Source organism: Manihot esculenta, chromosome 2 (assembly GCF_001659605.2).
Source record: "Manihot esculenta cultivar AM560-2 chromosome 2, M.esculenta_v8, whole genome shotgun sequence".
Taxonomy (NCBI): Eukaryota; Viridiplantae; Streptophyta; class Magnoliopsida; order Malpighiales; family Euphorbiaceae; genus Manihot; species Manihot esculenta.
In genome coordinates, this window is record NC_035162.2 from 31,549,597 (window position 1) to 31,573,335 (window position 23,739).

Consider the following 23,739-nt stretch of genomic DNA (forward strand, 5'->3'; position numbering starts at 1 on the left):
TCAATTTTGATGTAAAATTTGAGAACAACACAAATTTTGTATATGAACTCGAATAATCTGCCTGAGGGCCTCACCAGTGGTGACGATGTTCTCATTCCGACGCTCCTCGGTAATGCGCTGCTCCACTGAGCTCTGGAAAGACCGGTTTCGAGTATCAATCTCGAGAAACATCCCAAAGGCTTGCCACAGAAAAAGGAAAGTGAAGTTAAGAAAACTAGAAATTCAATAATGCCTTCAAGAAAAACAGACGACTCACCATAAGGAAAATTTCCCTCAAGCTATCTTCGAGATCGTCTAAGGAGCGAGAGTTGAACACGACCTGATGCTTTATAGAACGGGCAAGATGATTGATGAGGGCGAGAAAACGAGGATCCAAGGCATCCAATGGCCCCTCGAACATCTTGCCACAGAGCATGTCAGCCACCAAAGCTAGCATAGACTTAGGAGTCACCTCGGCAACATTGAGAAGCTTTTTGTTAGGAGCTGAGTACAACGGCTCTATGACTCTTTTCCCTTTGTCAATAGAGGGGAGAGGCGCCATCTTTGCAGGCTCTGTGGCCTGAGCCCTCTTGGTAGTCTCACCCCCAAAAGTAGGTCAGAGGTCCGCACCCGTTTACCGGTGGCCCCTCCGATCACGACAGCGGCGACAGTCTGGAAAGGCTGAATGTCCAAAGCAATGACCTTAGCGCCCCCTTAGAACCACCCTCAGTAGATTCACTGATGGCAATGGGCTCATTGGAAGTCGGCTTGGAAGCTGCCAGGGATTTGGCCGAAGCCAGTGCCTTAGCAAGGACAGAGTCCCTCGAAGCTATAGAACGAGAGCCGCTTACGGCAGATGCTAACACCAGAGCTGGGGCAAAGGCAGTGGTCAGCTCACAGAGGCAGGGGCTATAGCCTGGAAGACCTCGCGAGTCACGTCTGCCACAGTCTTGTCGGCCTTGAAAGCGTCGAGCATGGCCTTCATGCTCTCCCGGGATAAGGTAAAGTTCTTTGGGAGCTTAAGGTTATCCATAGGCAAGGCAGAAGCTGGAAAAAAGAAATCAACTTGAGATTAGAGCTTAGAACGACAAAAGAAAGCACAACCAAAAAGGAAAAAGCAAGAAAATAATTATTAAGCAGTACTAGCTTCCCGGCAGTCTCGGAGGTTGGACATGAATATGTACTTCTCGATATCATACTTCTTTCATACAGAAGTCAGTCGGAAAAGGCAGATATGGTCCAACAGGGTCAGCCGAGGAAGATCATTACAGCCCTGAGGGACCTCTCCCCAAGAAAGATCAACATCCTAGTTGATCCCTGAGCTTTCCTTCAACACGACCACCATGAAGGCCACAGGCCAACCTTTTATCGAGTCTTTATACCCGACGAAGATAGACAACTGTCCTCAGGGACCGAAATAGTAAAACCTATGGTTAGATTGGACAAGGCAGAAGAAAGTGAAAAACAATGTAACAAAAGGGGCAAAACCCCAGCACAAACATACTGACTCGAAAGAGCACATAAAAAGAGTATAGTTTGGGGACAACATGTGTGGGGTCACTCCAAAATGATTAAAGACCTCAATGAAGAAGGGGTGAAGGGGAATGTCAACCCAAAGTCGTATTGCTTAACGAAGAAAACTAAGCTGCGACCCTACTGGGGTCTATCAAGCCCGCCGGAGGTGGGTTGGGGAGGACAATCATCTCATTATGAAGATGAGTCCTAATTTTATAAATGGAGGTATCAATGTACTTGCTGGACAAAAAATTAGAAATAGAAGAACGAGTGACAGAGTATATCAAACCCACGACGTCAGGAATTCTAACGGAAGCCATGAGAAGAGTGGGATGTACTTCAGAGCAGAGATTGCAGAGGTGAAAGAGAACAAGTTAACGGGAACAAAGAAAGAAGAAGAATCAAAGCAAAATTGAGAGTATGAATTTGAAACAGGTAAAGACGGAGAGAAGATATTTTGATAAAAGTATTCCTACAGCCGTGCGGTCATAATTGGAGCTTCGGGATTTACCCTCTCATTAATTATGGAATAATTAATGAGCAGGTAAAGGGATACTTGATTACCGCTAGGCCTCTGGCTGCTAGGCCTTTGATGCCTGGGCCACAGTCAAGCCCACATTGGAGGGTTAGGCTGTAACCACATCAAAGCCCAATATGCAGGTCTATCCTCTAGCACGCAGCCCAGGCCACGCTCGGAAAGGCCGGGCAAAACAGGGCTCGGGCCTGACGGAAAGGGATCCAGCTCAACTAACTTGATGGGTTAGTGGGGGAACAGACCCCTCCACATCCAAGATCATGTCAATACAGACGCCGGAGGAAATTAAATAGCCGCCTGATAATGAAGAAAAGGGCAGTACGTCCATACGTACGACTCTGCATGATAATGACAAGTGGTACTGTAGCAGAGTGGCGGTTATACATCACTAGAGGACAAAAAGAAAAAAGAATAAAGGAAGAGAGCATGAACCATTCAGACTAAGCTCACATACACATACCTTATCCTTTTTTTCCTGTATTGGATCTCAGATCGCAGTAATATCTCAAAAAATACAAATTTTTTTAGTGTTTTTCTTTTTCCTTCTATGCATTCTATGTGTTTACAACATTTTTATAAAATTTCATAATTTTCTGAGCATGTTTACTATTTTTATTAATTTTTTATTTTTAGTGTTAAAATTATCGATAATCAGATGAGAATTTTCGATAGGTCTAATTTTTGGATTTGTATTCTTGGTTGTTTGTCTCTTTTTTATGTGTATTTTGATATTTGATTTCATGTTATTAATTTGTGTTTAAGTGTTAGAATAGGTGGTAGCTAAAGATTAGGATATTTCTTAGATGGCTAAAATCTTCCTAAATTGGAAAGATTTAATTTGCTTCCTTTTTTTTATGTCTTAGATTTAGTTACCTTCAACTTTCATATCCGAATAGATTAGTTATTTATTGAACCTATGAATAGCAACAGATCAGATATTTTTCAGTATTTGATTCAATCGAATGATAAGTTTTGTAATACCCGGCTAGACTCCGGTATCGGAATTCCTACCGTCTGGTGGAATCTCGGATGTCGAAAACCTCTAGAAGGGTAAGATAATGTTTTTATAAAATGTTTTAATGTATTGTATGATTTTAAGTAAGAAAGAAGCTGAGTTTTGAATGAAAAAGACCATGGAGGCATTTTCAGGTTCGGCCGCCGAACATGGGATAGTTTAGGGGGGCAAGTTAGGCTTCCGAAAGTGGCTCAGGTTCGGCCGCCGAACCCCATGTTCGGCCGCCGAACTTGCATGAGTTTTGGAGGCACTTTAGGCTTCCGAAGGTGGTCTGGCCAGCCCCTATATAAGGGCTCCATGGCCGAAACGGGCGAGTTTTCTCCCCATTTTCGGCCAACGGTGAATCCATGCTCTCTCATGGTTGTTTTTGATGATTTTTCCTCCAATCTTTCAAGTTTTAACAAGCGTTTTCTTGGCTTTTGAAGATTTGTGAACTTTGAGCAAGTTTTGGAGCTTGGAGACCTAAGGAGCTAGATCTCCCCCATCTCCGAGTTGGATCACCTCTCCTCTCGATCTTCAAGACGTAAGGGTAGATCCTTAGCTCATTTCATGTTTTAAACGAGTTTTATGAAAGTTTATGGGGTAGAAATGCATGTTTAGGTTAACATTGAGTTTTTGGTTAATGTTGAGTATATGGACAATGTATGTTGTATATGTATGTTTGATGTGTTTTGGTTGGGGTTTAGGCTAGCTTGAGACCCCTTTTTGCTTATGGAAGTATGTATGCATGTTTTGGAAGTGTTGGTTTTGAGTTGGAATGGTTTGGGAGGCAAATGTGCATTGTGGAGGCTGAGTTCTGCCCTTTGGAAGAACTCAAGTTAGGCAGCCGAAGGGACTTTCGGCCGCCGAACCTACTTGTGGAGGCCAGCCTTTGGCTGTCGAACCCTGCCCCCGAAAGTGGACTTTCGGCTCTGGAAGGGAGTTTCGGCCGCCGAAGGTGCTGCCGAACATGCATGAGTTTCGTCTCTGGAAGGAACCTTCGGCTGCCGAAAGTGCCGCCGAAGGTGCATGACTTTCGGCTCTGGAGGGACTTTCGGCCACCGAACCTGCCGCTGATAGTGCCCTGTTCAGCCTTCCTTTGCATGTTTTCTATGATTGTTTTAAGGTGTTTTAGGGGGTGTTTGGGGAGTATTTTAGAGTCATGTTCATGTATGTTTGGTCCCTCATTTGAGTCCACCTGTGTAGGTTCGGACCCGAGGAATCGAGGACCCCAGCAGTGAGTTAGCTGCTTCAGTGTTTTTCAGAGCTAGCCTGAGGTGAGTAGAATAACTCTTATACTTCAAGGTAAATAAATCAGTTTTGAGCATGTTCATGCATCATGAATGCCATGAGATATATTAGGTTGTTTGCATTAGAATTCACGAATATGTTGCATTGCATAATATGATGTTGATGCGGATGAATATTGAATGATCCATTATCCCTCGTATGTTATGACATGATATAATGATGATATGATATGGAAGTCCAGGTGTGCCTGCACTACGCCCCTGGCACTATGTAAGAGAAAGTCCGGGTGTGGCCTGCACTACGCCCCCGGCACGATTGGATATGTATGATATGATATGGAAGTCCAAGTGTGCCTGCACTACGCTCCTGGCATGATTGGACTGTGTAGAGGGCTAAATGGTGACAAGTTCATCCTTGATGTGATTTGGTTGTGATGTGATGCATTCCATGAAAGCATGAATTTTGAATATAATGTTTTATTATTCTGCTCACTGGGCTCTAGTAGCTCACCCCACTCCCTTAATCCCTCAGGTTTGCAGGTACGGGCTAGTCCAGGAAGTCAGCAGGATTAGAAGTCATGTTTTATGTAATAGCTAGTTGTGGACATGAACATGATGTAATGTAAAGCATAGTACAATAATGTAATGTAATGATTTCGATTGAGGTTTATAGTTGTGCTTGACCCTAGTATGTTGGTTAATCCCTTTGTACATGGTATATAAAATGTTTTATCATTGTTTATGTAAACCAAGCTTATTATATGTTATGTTACCCCATTAGAGTATTGATGAGGACTCCAGTGTGGGGTTGATGGTTATGCTTATGAGTTGTACATGCACAGGTTAAGTTTGGTAAATGAATGTGAAAGTCCAAAATTTTTATGTATATGTTGACCATGTATGGGATTAAACAAGTATACAGGTTGTATGTGAGGCTTGCTACGGGTCCCGGCGGCCTTAAGCCGACCTGGATCCTAGCGCCGGTAGCGGTCTGATTTTCGGGTTGTTATAGATTGGTATCAGAGCCCTAGGTTCATATGGTCGGACCTATAGAGAGTGTCGGGCTCATAGGTATTATAGAAGGTCAAGCACAATAGGAGAATCATGTCCACTAGGATAGGATGTAGAGTCCTGTCTTGAATGATGATGTGAAATGCCATGATTATATGCATATGCATTAATGATATGTGATGCGGGTTCATGTGTTTGCACATGAATCATTTGATGCTAATGTTTATGTGATGTGTGTTGTTTTTCAGTAAGCGAGATGAGAGGAACTCGTCGATCTGCACGAATGACTGGAGTACCACCTCAGGACGAGGGCATGGATGCCCATCCTCCTGCATTGCCTAGGGCAATGTCCTGCAGGTCAAGCAGGGAGAGAACGTTAAGGGACCCTAGAAGGTCTTTTGATGTGAGCAGAAGGGGGACAGTTCAAGGTGGAATGTCAGAAGATGTGAGGGATGATATGGATGTGGATCAGATGAGGGATGGCAGTCTTGGAGTGAGTATGTCTGAAGAGGGTATGGGAGAGTCTCAAGGAGGCATTCAGGCCTCGGGATTTGTTCAGCCACCCCAGTACCCACCTTTTTCACAGAATCCCGGGTATTTGATGGGAGGTACATCGGATTACCCCAGCTTTAACCCTTATCACTCTCACATGCCATACCCACCTTTCTACCCACCATACCCACAGTACCCTATGTACCCACCCCCATCTTTCTACCCAGGTACAGCAAACCCTAACCCAGGGGATGCTGCACCTCCTCCACCACCAGCAGAACCCATGGTCCCAGAAACCCAAGTACCTAAGCCTAGCTCATCTGGAGGGAGCAAGGTCAAAATGACCGATTACATGAAGCTGGGTGCTCCCCAGTATGAAACTGGTGATGACCCGTTTGAGTACCTTGGGAGGGTCAAGATGATTACAGATGAGATAGGAGCTGATGACTGTAGAGCCATTCAGATGGCTGGGTTCACACTGAAGTGCAAGAAGGCCCGATAGTGGTTTAAAAACTATGTGAGCCCGAGGTTGGATAGCCTATCATGTGAGGAGTTTGCTAATGAGTTTGCAGGATGGGCTTTCCCTAATAGCTCAAGGGAGCTGAATATGATCGAGTTTGAACAGTTAAGGCAGACAGAGGAGATGAGTGTAGATGAGTACACAGATAGATTCTTGGAGCTGCTGCCGTTTGCTGGGCAAAATCTTGACACAGACTAGAAGAAGTCAATGAGGTATATCATGAAGCTTCATTCTAGATATTCCTCCTTGATCCAGTTAGCAGAGAGGGAGAGTTTCCATGCCATAGTGGATATGGCCCGGAGGATGGAGGCTAGTGCCATAATCGAGGGAAGAGTTAAGCAGTCAGTGGCACAGTCTTCTGGTTCCAAGACCCCAGGTGGGGGAAAGTTGGACCCTTCTTCCTTGAGTTCAGCAGCTTCAGGCAGTAAGAAGTGGGACAGAGGCCACAGGAAGTCCAAGAAGAACAAGTTCTGGAACAAGATCAAGTCAGGTCTGGGATTAGGGAGTGGCTCGAGCTCAGGTGCAGATAATGCAGTATGCATGAAGTGAAGAAAGCCGCACAAGGGAGTATGTCGGTTTGGGACGACAGCCTGCTTCAAATGTGGGCAGGAGGGACACATGGCACGGGAGTGTCCTAGAGCAGCTTTTGTGGCACAGTCTCAGCAGACAGCTTCCGGTAGTGTGGCTCAGCCAGTAGCTCCAGCCGTGACTCAGGCCAGTGGCAGAGGCAGAGGCAGAGGGGCAACCTCTTCTTCAGCGGGTTTCAGGGGTGAAGGTCCATCAGCTCCAGCACGGATCTTCACGATGACTCAGCAGGAGGCGAACACATCTAATACCGTGGTGTCAGGTAATCTCATCATTGGTTGTTTAGATGCTTATGCCTTAATGGACCCTGGTGCATCTCATTCTTTCATTGCTCCGAGAGCCGTCGAGAGGTTGGGTTTGATGGTCTCTGGGGTTAGAGTGTCCCCTATGGGTCAGTGGACCCAAGTGTGACCCGTCAGTGGCAGAGTCAGTCTGCCAGTGTAGTCCAGTTTTTGTTGAGGGGAGATGCCTTTCAGCAGACCTTGTGGTTCTAGATTTGATAGATTTTGACGTCATTCTAGGGATGGATTGGCTCTCTACCCATGGTGCTACCTTGGATTGTAGAGACAAGGTAGTCAGGTTCAGAGGTCAGGATGGGTCAGAGGTTGTCTTCAGAGGAGACCAGAGGGATACACCTAGAGGTTTGATATCAGCCCTACAGGCTCGTAGGCTGCTCAGGAGGGGTTATCAGGGTTTTCTAGCTCATATGAGAGAGCTGGACAGTCATGTCAGAAAGCCCGCCTCAGTGCCCGTGGTCAGAGAGTTCATAGATGTTTTCCCAGACGAGCTGCCAGGTTTACCACCTGCTAGGGAGATAGAGTTCGAAATTGAATTGATGCCTGGAACCAGACCGATCTCTATCCCTCCCTAAAGGATGGCACCAGCAAAATTGAAGGAGCTTAAGGAGCAGTTGCAAGAACTGGTAGATAAGGGCTTCATCCGACCGAGTACCTCACCTTGGGGTGCTCCAGTGCTGTTTGTGAAAAAGAAAGATGGATCCCTTAGACTTTGTATCGACTACAGGCAGTTGAACAAAGTCACTACCAAGAATAAGTACCCGTTGCTAAGGATCGACGATCTATTCGACCAGCTAGCAGGAGTAAGTTGTTTCTCCAAGATAGATCTGAGATCCGGGTACCATCAGCTGAGGATAAGAGAAGAGAATGTACCGAAGACAGCATTCAAGACCAGATATGGGCACTATGAGTTCCTTGTAATGCCGTTCGGGTTGACCAATGCCCCTGCAGCATTCATGGATCTCATGAACAGAGTGTTTAGCCAGTACCTGGATCACTTTGTTATTGTCATCATAGATGATATCTTAGTGTATTCCAGGAATGCAGAGGAGCATGCCCATCATCTGAGGATAGTTCTGTAGACCTTGAGGGAACACGGCTTGTATGCCAAGTTCTCCAAGTGTGAGTTCTGGCTGAGGAGCATCTCTTTCTTGGGGCATATTGTGTCAGAAAATGGAATCGAGGTAGACCCCAAGAAAGTGGAAGCTGTAGCTAACTGGCCTAGACCCACTACAGTGACAGAGATTGTAACGACCCGAAAATCGGACTGCTACCGGTGCTAGGATCCTGGTCGACTTAAGGTCGCCGGGACCCGTAGCAAGCTTGCTATACTCTCTGTGTACCTGTAAAATCCCATACATGATCATACATTTTCTGTAAAAACATAAAACTGTTCTCTGAATCAAGGCTCAACCTGTGCATGCACTATCTCTGTACTACAGAATCCCTTCCTAGAGCTTGCTCTAGACGGGTTACACTCATACATGTTAAGCCTGGTTTTCACATACTCATAGAAACATTTACATAAAACAAACCATGTACACAAAAGGGATTTACCATACATATGGGTCAAGCACACTAAACTCTATACAAAGCTAATACATCTCTGTATAAGATTACATGTCCACACTATGCTATTACAAAACTCTTTGCTCTTCCTGTACCCTGCTGAACTTCCCCTGACCTCTGATCCTGCAAGACTGGGAGTAAGGAAAGGGATGAGCTATACTAGCCCAGTGAGTAGAACAGATCAAACAAGTCGACAAAATATGCTCACATGGAATGAATCACATCACAAGTAAATCACCCATCTTAGAAGGACTGATTCAAAAATCCCTCAACTGTGCCCGGCCCGCGAAGGAGCTCCTCAGGACTTTATTATGCACCCTAGGGTGCCCTGTGCCCGGCCCTCTTAGGGCTCCTCAGGACTTTACTACGAGGGCTAATGAATCCACTATGTCCGATCCGTACAAGCATAGAATAATGCATCATATTAGTGTATTCTAATGCACTCAACCTAGTACATATCATGATGCATGGTAACATGCTAAAAGCATTTCATTTGTCAATTTAAAACATTAAGTTTAGTTCCACTCACCTCTGGCTGACTCTGAACTGACTCTGAATACTCTGAAGCAGTGCTCACTGCTGCTCTCTTCGGTTCCTCTGGTCCGTTCCTACACAAGTGGACTCAAATGAGGGACCAAACTAGCTTAAGAAAAACTCTATAAAACTCCCCAAAAACCCCCTAAAACATCCTAAACCAATCACATAAAACATGCAAAAGAAGACTGGACAGGGCACTTTCGGCGGCAGGTTCGGCGGCCGAACGTCCCTTTCAGAGCCGAAACTCAAGCACTTTCGGCGGCACTTCGGCTGCCGAAAGTCCTCTCCAGAGACGAAAGTCCCTAACCTTCGGTGGCACCTTCGACGGCCGAAACCCCCCTCCAGAGCCGAAAGTCCAAATTTTCGGGGGCAAGCTTAGGCAGCCGAAACCACCTCCTTAGCATGTTCGGCGGCCGAACCTTCCTTCAGCGGCCGAAACTGGGTTTGCCAGTAAGGCATAACCCTGCTCTGCTTCATGCAAAACTTACCCAACTTCACTCAAACATGCAAACCACAATTCCACAACCTACATATACTCAAGTATAGGCACAAAGGGGTCCAAACCTAACTTAAAACCCCAACAAACATCACAACTCAACACATAAACATGCTTTGACCACAAATCAACCAAAACCTCAACTTATCCTAACATGCATCTCTACCCATAAACTCCATAAAACCTTCATAAAACATGCAAAGAAGTTCAGGATCTTCCCTTACCTCTTACAAACAAGAAGATAAACGATCCCAACGTGGAGATATGGAGAAACTCTCCCTCAAAGTCTCCAACTTCAAAACTTTTGGTTGATTTGCTCAAAAAGCTTCAAAACAACATAAAACCCATCAAAACTTTGAAAGATTGAAAGAAAACATGAAGATCACCCAAGGAAGATCATGGTCTCACCTCTGCCTGTGGATGGAAAGAAAATCTTATCCATTCACCGACCTAGGGGCTTTTATAGGTGGCTGGCCAGACCACCTTCGGCGGCCTAACGTGATTCCAAACTCATGCATGTTCGGCGGTCGAACTTTACCTTCAGCGGCCGAACCTGGCATTTCTTCCTTGGTGCTTTTCTTTCAAAAACTCATTTCCTTTTACACTTAAAACATTAAAACATACTCAAATACTTTACAAAAAACATAAATCTTACCCTTCTAGAGACTTACGACATCCGAGATTCCACCAGAAAGTAGAATTCCGATGCTGGACTCTAGCCGGGTATTACAGAGATTAAGAGCTTCTTGGGTTTGGCAGGTTACTACAGGAGGTTCGTTCAGGACTTCTCCAAGATTGCAGCTCCCATGACCAGATTGACTAAGAAAAACCAGAAGTTTGTGTAGACCGACCAGTGTGAAGAGAGCTTTGAAGAGCTAAAGAAGAGGTTGACGTCGGCACCAGTGTTAGCTCTGCCAACTAGTAATGAAGACTTCACAGTGTATTGTGATGCGTCCCGTGTGGGACTGGGTTGTGTGCTGATGCAAAATAAAAGGGTGATTGCTTATGCTTCTAGGCAGCTGAAGAAGCATGAGTTGAATTACCCTACACATGACCTAGAGATGGCAGCTGTGATCTTTGCACTCAAGATGTGGAGGCATTACCTTTATGGGGTTAAATGTGAGATCTTTACAGATCATAAGAGCCTGCAGTACATCTTGAGTCAGAGAGAGTTGAATCTGAGGCAAAGGAGATGGGTAGAACTGCTTAGTGACTATGATTGCAAGATTCAGTACCATCCGGGTAAGGCGAATGTTGTAGCAGACGCCCTAAGCCGGAAATCACTTAGCAGTCTATCTCATATTTCAGCAGAGAGTAGACCAGTGGTGAGGCAGTTCTTCGAGCTCATTAATGAAGGTTTGCAGTTAGAGTTGTCTGGTACAGGTGCTTTGATAGCCCGGATGAGAGTAACACATGTGTTTCTGGAGCAGGTGGCTCAGAAACAGCATGAGGACCCAGAGTTAGTGAAGATTGCCAGGACTGTTCAGTCAGGCAAGAATGAAGAGTTCAGATTTGACAGCAAAGGGAACCTCCGCTATGGGAATAGATTGTGTGTACCAGATGACGTGGGTCTGAAGGGAGACATTATGAGGGAAGCTCATAATGCCAGATACAGTGTTCACCCTGGAGCCACCAAAATGTATCAAGATCTGAAAAAAGTTTATTGGTGGCCAGCTATGAAAAGAGAAGTGGCACAGTTTGTGTCAGCCTGCGAAGTATGTCAGAGGGTGAAGCTGGAACATCAGAGGCCGGCTGGAATGCTCAACCCACTACCTATTCTAGAGTGGAAATGGGAGAATATAGCTATGGACTTCGTAATGGGGTTACTGGCAACGTCCAACAGATTGGACTCCATATGGGTGATTGTGGACAGACTGACCAAATCTGCTCACTTCATCCCTGTCAGGAGTGGCTATTCTGTGGACAAGTTGGCGTAGGTGTATGTTGATGAGGTTGTCAGGTTGCATGGGGTTCCTGTTTCAATAGTGTCTGATAGAGGACCTCAGTTCACCTCTAGGTTTTGGCGGGGTCTGCAGAATGTCATGGGTACCAGGTTGGATTTTAGCACTGCTTTCCATCCACAGATGAACGGACAATCAGAGAGGACCATCCAGACAATAGAGGATATGCTCAGAATGTGTGTGCTAGATTTTGGCGGTTCTTAGAGGCAGCATCTACCTTTGATGGAGTTTGCCTACAATATCAGCCATCATGCTAGCATAGGGATGGCTCCATATGAAGCTTTGTATGGAAGGAAGTGCAGGTCGCCTGTCTATTGGGAAGAAGTTGGAGAAAGGGCCTTGGCAGGGCCTGAGCTAGTAGAGATCACCAGCAGAGTGGTGCCCATAATCAGAGAAAGGATCAAGACTGCCGTGAGCAGACAAAAGAGTTATGCAGATATCCGCAGAAGGCAAGTAGAGTTTCAGGAAGGGGATTTAGTATTGCTCAAGGTGTCTCCTATGAAAGGGGTAATTCGGTTTGGGAAGAAGGGTAAGCAAGCTCCACGGTACATCGGACCCTTTGAGATCTTGCAAAAGATTGGGAATGTATCGTACAAGTTGGACTTACCTGCTTCAATGGAGGGAATCCATCCGGTTTTCCATGTTTTCATGTTGAGGAAATTTGTGTCAGATCCGAGCAAGGTTCTTAGTGAGCCTGATATCGAGATCCAAGAAGATCTCACCTATGTTGAGCAGCCAGTACGGATCCTAGACACCCAGATCAGAAAGCTAAGGAACAAGGAAATCCCGATGGTGAAAGTCCTTTGGAATCACCACAACATAGAGGAGTGTACCTGGGAGACACGGGAGTCCATGTTCCAGCAATTTCCTCATCTCTTCTAAAGTAAGTTTTATGTGTTTATTATGTATGTTTATGTTTTATGCTATGCCATGTTTGTTTGGTGAACATTCGGGGACGAATGTTCTTAAAGGGGGGAGAATGTAATACCCGGCTAGACTCCGGTATCGGAATTCCTACCATCCGGTGGAATCTCAGATGTTGGAAACCTCTAGAAGGGTAAGATAATGTTTTTATAAAATGTTTTAATGTATTGTATGATTTTAAGTAAGAAAGAAGCTGAGTTTTGAATGAAAAAGACTATGGAGGCATTTCCAGGTTCGGCCGCCAAACATGGGATAGTTTACGGGGGGCAAGTTAGGCTTCCGAAAGTGGCTCAGGTTCGGCCGCCGAACTTGCATGAGTTTTGGAGGCACTTTAAGCTTCCGAAGGTGGTCTGGCCAACCCCTATATAAGGGCTCCATGGCCGAAACGGGCGAGTTTTCTTCCCATTTTCGGCCAGCAGTGAGTCCATGCTCTCTCATGGTTGTTTTTGATGATTTTTCCTCCAATCTTTCAAGTTTTAACAAGTGTTTTCTTGGCTTTTAAAGATTTGTGAACTTTGTGCAAGTTTTAGAGCTTGGAGACCCAAGGAGCTAGATCTCCCCCATCTCCGAGTTGGATCGCCTCTCCTCTCGATCTTTAAGAGGTAAGTGTATATCCTTAGCTCATTTCATGTTTTAAACGAGTTTTATGAAAGTTTATGGGGTAGAAATGCATGTTTAGGTTAACATTGAGTTTTTGGTTAATGTTGAGTATATGGACAATGTATGTTGTATATGTATGTTTGATGTGTTTTGGTTGGGGTTTAGGCTAGCTTGAGACCCCTTTTTGCTTATGGAAGTATGTATGCATGTTTTGGAAGTGTTGGTTTTGAGTTGGAATGGTTTGGGAGGCAAATGTGCATTGTGGAGGCTGTGTTCTACCTTTTGGAAGAACTCAGGTTCGGCAACCGAAGGGACTTTCAGCCGCCGAACCTGCCTGTGGAGGCCAGCCTTTGGCTGCCAAACCCTGCCCCCGAAAGTGGACTTTCGGCTCTGGAAGGGAATTTTGGCCGCCGAAGGTGCCGCCGAACATGCATGAGTTTCGTCTCTGAAAGGAACCTTCGGCCGCCGAAAGTGCCGCCGAAGGTGCATGACTTTCGGCTCTGGAGGGACTTTCGGCCGCCGAACCTACCGTCGAAAGTGCCCTGTTCAGCCTTCCTTTGTATGTTTTCTATGATTGTTTTAAGGTGTTTTAGGGGGTTTTTGGGGAGTATTTTAGAGTCATGTTCATGTATGTTTGGTCCCTCATTTGAGTCCACCTGTGTAGGTTTGGATCCGAGGAACCGAGAACCCCAGCAGTGAGTTAGCTGCTTCAGTGTTTTTCAGAGCTAGCCTGAGGTGAGTAGAATAACTCTTATACTTCAAGGTAAATAAATCAGTTTTTAGCATGTTCATGCATCACGAATGCCATGAGATATATTAGGTTGTTTGCATTAGAATTCACGAATATGTTGCATTGCATAATATGATGTTGATGCGGATGAATATTGAATGATCCATTAGCCCTCGTATGTTATGACATGATATAATGATGATATGATATGGAAGTCCAGGTGTGCCTGCACTACGCCCCCAGCACGATTGGATATGTATGATATGATATGGAAGTCCAGGTGTGCCTGCACTATGCCCCTGGCATGATTGGACTGTGTAGAGGGCTAAATGGTGACAAGTTCATCCTTGATGTGATTTGGTTGTGATGTGATGCATTCCATGAAAGCATGAATTTTGAATATAATGTTTTATTATTCTGCTCACTGGGCTCTAGTAGCTTACCCCACTCCCTTAATCCCCCAGGTTTGCAGGTACGGGCTAGTCCAGGAAGTCAGCAGGATTAGAAGTCATGTTTTATGTAATAGCTAGTTGTGGACATGAACATGATGTAATATAAAGCATAGTACAGTAATGTAATGTAATGATGTCGATTGAGGTTTATAGTTGTGCTTGACTCTAGTATGTTGGTTAATCCCTTTGTACATGGTATATAAAATGTTTTATCATTGTTTATGTAAACCAAGCTTATTATATTTTATGTTACCCCATTGGAGTATTAATGAGGACTCCAGTGTGGGGTTGATGGTTATGCTTATCAGTTGTGCATGCACAGGTTAAGTTTGGTAAATGAATATGAAAGTTTAAAATTTTTATGTATATGTTGACCATGTATGGGATTAAACAGGTATACAGGTTGTATGTGAGGCTTGCTACGGGTCCCGGCGGCCTTAAGCCGACCTGGATCCTAGCGCCGGTAGCGGTCCGATTTCTGGGTCGTTACAGATTGGATAGTTATATTGATGTTCGGGACATGTTTGAATATGAAAATTAATATTGGTGGCTGGTTCAAGCCAGATTCATATTTTATATCGAGGTACCTATTACCGGAATCTGTTTATATAAATAATTAATTTAATATAAAAAAATATATTTTAAAATAATATTTATAATTTTTTTAGGGTAAACTGTAATTTAGTTCCTCTGGTTTAGTGAAATGTAACCTTTCATCCCTCTGTTTTAAAAAACCTTTAATTTAGTCACTGTGATTTTTAAAAACTATGTCATTGGTCCCTCCCGTTAGATATTCAGTTAAATCACCGTTAATTTTAATTAAAAGACTAAAATACCCATAACAGCTTCTTCACCTCACCTGCTTCTTCCCAAATGGCTGCTTCCTCCCAAATGGCCACTTCCGCATTCAGGTCCACCACCAATCGAACCCCATTGCGAAATCCTCCTCTACTTCGTCCACTAATGACTCCTCCTCTTCTTCCAATCGGAGCTCCTCGGCTCACCGCCGCTCTCGGAGCCTCAGCCATTTCTCCTGGCCTTTGCCTCCGTCAGGGGATGAAGAAGGGTGAAATTTTGAGCAGAAACAGAGAATTTGGCAATGCTGAGATTGTAGTTTCTAAACATAAATGGAAAGAAATAAAGGCGAATCCAATGTCTTCCAGGTTTATTTACTAAAAAAGAGTAATAAGAAGTCTCATTGAATATTCTTGCAGTTTGGAAAAGAGAAGGGTCATAGGCTGATGAGTTGGGACTTGAACTAGCATTTGCAAAAGTGATGTGTGGGGTTGAAAGCAGATTGGAAAAAAATTGATCAGCTACAAATACACGGTCCCCCACTGATTTATTGGTGGAGAATCCACAATCTATCAAGTAGTCGTCTACAGGATTATATCCTAAGGAAACACATATCAAACACATTATGGATGAAATCCAGATGAACAACACAGAGCCCCAATTATTCACCATGACCAGAAGAACAAAGAGAGAAGAATGGTTAAATTTTAAGAATCGAAACCCAGATTACAAAATAAAAATTCAGAAGCTGTGAAACCCAGATTAGCTCAAAGCTGAGAGTTTGACAGGAGATAAACGTAAATGGCCAGCTAGAACTACAGAGGAATCAAAAGAAAGCTAACTAGCAGAAAATAATGCCCAATTGTAAAAGAACTCTGCAAACTTTTTGACTAACCTGAGAAGGAATATTTACAAGCACAGAAGGCAATAAAAACAAAAGTATACACAATCCTCACTACCACTTCAAAATATCAACAACCCGGCAGAGAAATTCAAGAAATGCAAGGAATAAATACGAGGGTCAGCTAAAAAATCACAGGAAATCGGAAAAGAGAAGAAGGAGGAGGAGATCGGGAATGAGAAGAAGAAGAAGAGAAGAGGAAGAGGAAGGAGAGAGAATGGGAAGAAGAAGAAGGAGATCGGGAAGGAGAAGAAGAAGAAGAGAAGAGGAAGAGGAATGAGAGAAAATGGGTATTTTAGTCTTTTTAACTAAAATTAACGGTGATTTAACTGAAAATCTAACGGGAGGGACTAATGGTATAGTTTTTAAAAATTACAGTGACTAAATTAAAGGTTTTTTAAAACAGAGGGACGAAATGTTATATTTCACTAAACCAGAGGGACTAAATTACAGTTTACCCATTTTTTTTTATATTTTTTCATTTAAAATTTAAAATTTAAATATTATTTATAATTATTAAATTTTTTAAATGAAAATTATTAATATAAAATATATAAAATTAAATAGATTTAGATTTTATTTAGATAGAAATAATTGGATTTAGGACATGTTTGAATAGTTTAAATTAATTTTTAATCAAGTCTAGAGCAGGTTCAGATATTGATAATATAAATAGGGTTCGGATAGGCCAATTTTCGCAGGTATTCTGGATGTAGCTTAATTTTTATTATTTTTCACTTTGTTTAATATATTTTTTATCATATTTAAATTTATCTCTCGCATATTTTAATTTTTATATGTTATATTTAATTTATTTTCCTTTTATGTGTATATAATTTATTTTTTTAATTAATTTTATTTTTTATCTGAATATCTCTTTCCATGTTATAATAAATTTCTTTTCTTCATTAAAAAAATAAAAACATTTCTTACTTTTTTTAATTTATTTATTCCCTTAATTAAAAATATTTCCGGCGTTTATTAGTTTATTCCTCTCCATAATTAATTTATTTTTTAATTAAAAATATTTCTTTCCATATTTAATTTATTTTTCTATGTTTAAATTATTTTTCTTATTCATTTGAATTATTTTTGTCTATTTTTCTGAATGTATTTTCTTGTCATTTTTTCTATTTATTTTCTATTTTGTCTTTTTTTAATTATTGTAAGTTTGAGTATGGTAAGAAATTTTTAAGAAAAAAAGAGGACCTCCTTCTCTTAATTTTTATACATTGGTCAAATAACATTTTCCTTTTTGGTGTGCAACTCTCTTTTCTCTTGGATATGTGGAACATATGGTGGAGGCCCATTTGGATATGAGACCCATTGGAGTGTGTTGAAGGCTTTTGTAATAGTTAGGATTAGTTACATCTTAGTTAATTATTTTTATTTATTTTTTGGATTTGTAAATTAATTCTTTTCTCCTTCTTTCTTTATGGTTTTCTGGGATTAATTCTTTTTCCTCCTCTCTATTTCTTTAATTTTTCTTTTTGTTTCGATTAACTCCTTTTTTTTTCTTTTCTTTTCTTTTTTTAGTATACTTTATTTTGTGCGCTTCACCTAATATGTATGTAATTAAATTAGCCAGTTAGATAATTCACTTAGTAATTAAAAGCAACTTTGGCATGATAGAGATATCGTTACATATGCTTAGGGGAAGTAATTTATACTTTGGCATGAAAATGACTAAGTAGTAATGACTTTAGAATAAGATGATAATTAAATTAGACTTTAAAGATGCATGCTAGAAATCTAATGAGATCTTTTTTGCTATTATGCTAAACTTGAATTTAGAAACCATGCATGTATAGGTTCCTCATTATGATGCAAATTAGTCAATGGCATGAAATGAGCATAGATACACGATTAATTAGGCAATTTAGTAATTCCTATACCCTAAGTCAAATAGAAACTTTGCATGCTATAATTGACACATGCTTATGAAATGAGTGCTTTATGTGATGCATGAGCATGTAATAATTAGAGTGCATATTGCATGAAAATGATGTTCCAATAAATATATAAAGATATGATATAAGAATCAATACAGTGGGTTGGTGCTAGTTTTCAAGTAAAGTTCAGGCGAGAAATGTGCCTAAAACCTTTTCTTTCTCATACTCACTATCCTGAATTAGGTTATGGATTAAGAAGGATAATGGGCCCCTGCTAAGAATAAGTCACACAATCATATCTTTTTATTTGTTCCCTGCTTTCACCAAGGTGATAACTCCTTTCATCCGCTCGTCACTAAGCACTGAAATATTTGGTCTCATGGTAGTGTTATGGGAAGACAAGACCCTAACTAATTATAGAGAATTCATGCACTATAATTTGGCGCCTATATTAGGGATAGAATTGATTCTTATATTTTGTTTCTATATTTTTTTAGAAATCTATACATTGCACAAGCACCTTAACACATATTGAAGCAACCATTGAGCCCTTAGCCTTGTGGTGTGGAGAGGAGGTGTTGGTTCCACTAGAGCTAACACATAATAAGTTGTATCACAACTCGTAGGCCTAGTACCCATTAGGTATATTAAAAAGGTTCAACTTTATCTTCCTTTTGGGTTGGCATGGGAGATCCATCAACTGAAAGTCCTAATCAATGGGAGCCATCTACTGACTATAGATGAAGTATAATTTAGAACCCATATTAAGCCTTAGAAACATGCGGCCTTAAGATCCTTGTGCATACTACATATTGCCTATCTACCCCATATATTATAGTATAAGACTAAAGGACTACAAGATTAATTGGAGCCCAAACAGTTGAACATCAAAATCATATTACACATGGAAAGAAAAGATCCAATCCTATTGTATTTCCTAATTGGCAAGTGGAAGCCCACTTATACATTTGACTTTTAGGCTAAGTAGTCATTGTTTGTTGAGTGGAGGGAAGCCATCCTAGGCTATGATATCCTATTGATGTAAGCCCAGTTGTACTAATAAGCCATAGGTATATGAAGTGCTAGATTCTCAATGAAACCTATCCTTTTATACATGAGTGTTGGCGGCATAATAAATGCACTTTTAGTATAGGTTCTTCGATCCTACTGAATCAATCTACCTGGTTTAAAAAAGTAATGGTTTCAAGCAAAGTTTAAAGGGTAAGTATTGGTACATTTATACATACATTCATACATCCATATTTTGTTTATGTATCATACTGACCTTTGCATTGTACAATCAATATTGCTCCAAAGAGAACCAATAGCACTTTAGATCCAGCTACTTGGACAAGAGAGGGTGTTAGACTTTAGAGAAAAGTGAGATCCTTGAGTGCTAAGTCTAAAATAGTTCTAATGGCTGACGACAATACTCATGCTCTAATCAAAGAAGTGTTGAATGAGACCTTAAATAGAAAACTAGAGAAAATGATTGCTAGGATCCTTAGGGCTATTGAGAAGCAACCTATGAAGTACAACTTCAAGACTAGCACTCAACTTGGCCCAGCTGAGGCAAACCCAACTACCAAGGCTGTTAATCCTATGCATGCTGACTTCTTTGATGTTAAGAATAAGGTTGCTAGGGTTGAGAAAGAACATGCCAAGGGATTTGAACTGATGAATGAAAAGTTTGAGAAGCTTAAAGCTTCCCTTAAGAAGCAAGATGGTGAATTGGGGTTTTATAATACTAAAGATTTTAATATTAAGGTTGAGGAAGGACTACCAGAAAAATTCAAAATGCTTAACTTGCCCAAGTTTAATAGGACTGAAGATCCAAGGGACCACTTAAGGTCCTACCTAATTATTGTGAGTGGATCAGTTCTTTGCCTTGCCACTTGAAGGGCCTACCTCCTCATGATACCACAATCTAGAAGTTGCTTTGGATATCACCTTGAGGGATCTACCCAATACCCAGTAGAAAGCTAATGAGACCTTCCATGATTTTTTCTAAGGTGGAGGAAGAAGACTATGAAGATGACAAACCGCCCTGCTGAGAAAGACCAAGTTAGATTGGTGGTCAAGAACTTATTGCCTACCTATTGAGAAGTTGTATTAGCTGCCTTCGAGTAGCTCTATTATGTAGAGATTCAATTAAAAGATGAAAGACTAAAACCAAGAGGGGATCTACACCATCAACCTTAAAATGACTGCAAGTTGAAAGCCGAGCACTTAGAGCTTCAAGTTGCATTTGTTTTTATTTTTAATTTATTTATGATGTTCTTGATTTTGAGGCTATTATTAATAAGGTGTGCTCTTTTTTTTTTCCTTATTTAATATTGATTCTCATAGGTATGTAACAACATTTATGATCATTTTAAAATATCTTCTATAGAGACATTTGATGTAATAAACATTAATCTGAGTATACTTGATGATCTAAAAGAGATAAAATTGGCAAATAATCTCACTTTTCAAAAAAGAAAAAGATTTACAACATTGTTAACAAAGTATCAAGAAGCATTCACTTAGTCTTACAAAGATATATCTTGGATTGATAAAAATATAGTATAACATCATATTCCGACTTACCCTGAGATAAAGCTTGTCAAGCAGAAAAATATCGTTTTAGGGCTGAGTGAAAAGAAAAGACAACACAAGAGATCAAGAAACCGATAGATGATGATTTTTATAGAAGTGATGGAGTATCCAAAATGGTTAGCTAATATAGTTTAATGACTTGTTTAATATAGTTTTAAAATTTGAATATGTCGCAAAACAAAATTTTATTACTCAAACAATACTTGCATATATTTATTTTTATATATTTAATTAATGATTTATATAAAAATATAATTTTAATTAATAATTTATATTTTAAATTTTAATAATTTTATAAAATATTAAATTTTTATTTTTATTTTTATTTTTATTTTAAAAAATACAATATTTAAAAATTAAAAAATATTATTATACAAATATTAATAATGATATCAGAATATCTGATTTCTAAGTTCAATTAACTATTTAGAGTCGAGTGGTGAGAATATCAAACCCATATCCTATTGGACCTACCAAAAGTTACAAAACTTTAAAGAGATTGATAGATCGATATAAAAATATATTAAATGTGAATATCATTAATCCGAATCACTTCAGCACTTCAAATAGTCTATAATTCTCTTAATAAAATAGTAGAAAATCTCATTTTCAATAGGATATTATGTATATCAAAATTTTATTTTTATTCTTTGTGAAATTTTGTATTCGATCTTGTATAGGATTTTATATGCTTTCCTGAATTTAATACTATACTCTTATGCACTTCTAAAAATATTCAAAATCTGTATAATATATTATATAAAAAACTCACAATCTCTATAATTAATTATATTATTCTCTCAATAATTGATTCTATTATTTATTAATACCCATACTGACTTAAATATTAAAAAAATTATTAATCCAACTGATGTTACATAAGACTCATCCAAATTAGGCAATGAACTGTCACCATAAGACAAGGATCTGATAATCCTATATGTAGTCTCACTCGTAGAAAAGAAGACTCGAGCGCTTCAGGTCTGCCTCAAGACAGGTCAAACCCAGGACAGATAAATTCGCCCTCTCAACTTCAGGGCAAGACTCCATAAGAAAGTTACCGTTAAACAGCTACAGTTTAACAGGCTCTCTTTATACCTATGATCACGGGATTCCCGACCAATTAGCCGATGAAGATCTCCTACCAATGAGCCGATCATAATTGCCAAATTATTAGAAAATACTATATTTATCTCCATTTTTTTATAGTATAAAAGAAGAACGATCACAAAAGCAAACGTATGTTGTTCTCTCGCACAACTACTCTTGAGTTCTGAATATTATACTCACCCTTCTTCACCTTACTAACTTGAGCGCCACTTCCGTGGACACCCACCATCTAGCACATTATCATATTTGTTTTAGCAACATCATTTGGTTCCATTGTCAGGAATTCCATTGGATTTTCTTTGTTTATTTGGGTTAAAAATGGTCTCCTATCCCTTTTCTCTTTAAAAGAAATCTCTCTTTTATCTCTCGAAATGGCCGACAATTCACGAGCTGCTGCTAAGGTTACTACTGATGAGGGTGCGATTATTTCTTCTACTCCTAGCAGTAGACAGGCACACCCCCTATGGCCAGCGAAGCAGAACCCAACAATCTGAGCATTGAGCAAATACTCTAGTATGTCAGAAGGTTGCAGATTATTTTTAAGAAATACAAAGCTCGAAAAGAGGCATCACTCATGGCTCCCAGAGGAAGGGAAGAAGTCTCCGCAGGTATCCCAGGGACTTGAATAGAGGCAATCCAAATGTGGTTCAAAGAGAAGGACAAGTTTGAGGAAGGAGATCCATTAGACGATGCTTTGAAAGACGCTGGCTGGAAGTCGATATGGGCTACTCAAAAGTACCGAAAAGGATAAGAAGAAGACAAAAGGATGGATCAAAAGCAAGATAAAAAGACAAAGAAGCAAGAGTATGAGGGAGACCACAGAAATTACCCGGTCTCTTGAAGAAGGAATGGTCGAGGTAAGTATAAGAAATATACCTCATTGAATGACTCATGAACGCATATTCTAATGTGGAATAGAAAAAAGGACAAGAAGATCAGGTGGTCTCCCAAGCTCAACCTTAAGAAAACCAAAAAATGAGACAAGACCAAATACTGCCATTTTCTGAAGACCATGGACATACAACGGAGGAGTGTTGGCATTTGAGAGATGAGATTGAGAGGTTATTAAGAAATGACACACTTTGAAGTTCATCAGAGATAGTAGAAAAGATAGAATGCCTAAGCTCGAGGTAACAATTTTCGAAATCGCCCCTAACAATAAATCTGTAGGGGTTATTCATGTGATTACGAGAGGACCAAGTGTTACTAAGGTGACAATAAAGAGAATGTCACAGACGTCTAGCTCGTGGGTCAAACTCCGAATTTTGAAATTGGTCAAGTCAAACAACCGAGTCTTTTATTTTATCCTTAGAGAAATATTTATGATTTATGAAAATGTTATAAAACTAAGATATATTCTTCAAGCTTCTTTTTTAATAGGAAAATTAGAATCGTTAGATGGATGAAAGCGTGGAGACAAGAATAAAGGCCACAAGGCAATTGCCAGGCCATTCGGATATGGATCTTGCATATAATCTGATCGTTAGTCCGCAGAAACAAACATTCATAAAAGGCCACAAGACCATCCAGTCATGGATCCTGTATATAATTCGGGCATGGGTCCTACATATAATCCGAGCGTTGGTCCGCAGAAACAAACATTCATAAAAGGCCATAAGGCAATTCGGACATGAGTCCCATATATAATCAGGGCGTTGGTCTGCGGAAATAAATTCATAAAATGCCACAAGGCCATTAGGGCATGGGTCACACATATAATCTGGGCGTTGGTCCACAGAAATAAACAAATTCATAAAAAGCCATAAGGCCATCTGGGCATGGATCTCGCATATAATCTAGGCATTGGTCTGCGAAAACAATTAAATTCTTAAAAGGCTATAAGGCTATTCGGGTATAGGTTCCACATAATAAGGCATATCATACCAGGACACAAGTCGGATATACACCAGGCTAGATGATCTGGTGCTAGTCCCATTTCACAAAAAGATTCTAAGGCATGTGATGCTAGGCAGCAAGGTGGGTATACGTTAGGCCAG